The sequence below is a fragment of the Limulus polyphemus genome, unplaced genomic scaffold (assembly GCF_000517525.1).
Source record: "Limulus polyphemus unplaced genomic scaffold, Limulus_polyphemus-2.1.2 Scaffold255, whole genome shotgun sequence".
Classification (NCBI taxonomy): Eukaryota; Metazoa; Arthropoda; class Merostomata; order Xiphosura; family Limulidae; genus Limulus; species Limulus polyphemus.
Genome location: NW_013665865.1, coordinates 176,974 through 178,180, shown reverse-complemented (window position 1 = coordinate 178,180; position 1,207 = coordinate 176,974).

The window sequence follows — 1,207 nt, the reverse complement described above, 5'->3', positions numbered from 1 at the left end:
AAAGACAGGCTAGTCATTCCTTTAACGAACACACTGTAACAATCTACCATCAAGGCCAACGTCTTAAAGACAGGCTAGTCATTCCTTTAACGAACACACTGTAACAACCTACCATCAAGGCCAACGTCTTAAAGACAGGCTAGTGACACTAGTCATTCCTTTAACGAACACTCTTTAACAACCTACCATCCAAGGCCAACGTCTTAAAGACAGGCTAGTGACACTAGTCATTCCTTTAACGAACACACTGTAACAACGTCTTAAAGACAGGCTAGTGAATAACAATCTAATAATCGCACAAAATAACTCAATCCAAGTCAAAATTATCAAACTTGTGACCTCCTTACACTGACAGACAGACAAAACGTCTTGATGAAAATACTTCTTCTATTTCTGAATAAGCTATTTATTATCTCAATTGCGCTGAATGCAATAAATTCGGCGTACGTGAACCCAGTTGCAAAATGTTCTGGATAGCACGTCGTAATATATTGAAGAATACAACAGATGGTACACATAAAAAATATTTTCCTTGAAGCCCACGACATTTCGAATATCCAAAGAGAACATGGACAAAGATGTCAAAATTTTAACCTTGGAACCCTTTCCTTACAGGGTATAAGAGGAACTTTGTCAGTAACGCATCTCTTTTTATTACATTGTTATCACAACCGAATTTATCTTTCCTGTATTTTTGTTTTTCACATCTCGTCAGTTTTTTTTTTCGTGTATGTTTTGAATTTGCTTTATGATAATGCCCCCTCCAGTGGCACTGCGGTATGTCTGCAGACTTACAACGCCAGAAACCAGGTTTCGATACCCGTGGTGGGCAGAGCACAGACAGCCCATTGTGTAGCTTTGTGCATAACTTTACACAAACAAACAATGATAATATTGCTCTACATACACGTACACACGTGTGTATGTGTGGAAGGAAGATTAATATTATGCTACATACAGAAGAATGTGCTTGCGCGTGTTTATGCTTCTTGCGTATATATATGTGTGTTCTATATGTGTGCGTATATAGAAGTTTCATGTTGTGTTCTTTATATAAACATATATGTATATGTATGGAGGGAAGATGACGCTGTTCTATATGTATGTGGAAGGTAGTTTCACGTTTCGTTGTGTACTTAAGTATATGTGTGTGTATCTGGAAGGTTCATGTTGTGTTCTGCATATAAACATGCGTGTGTGTATGTGT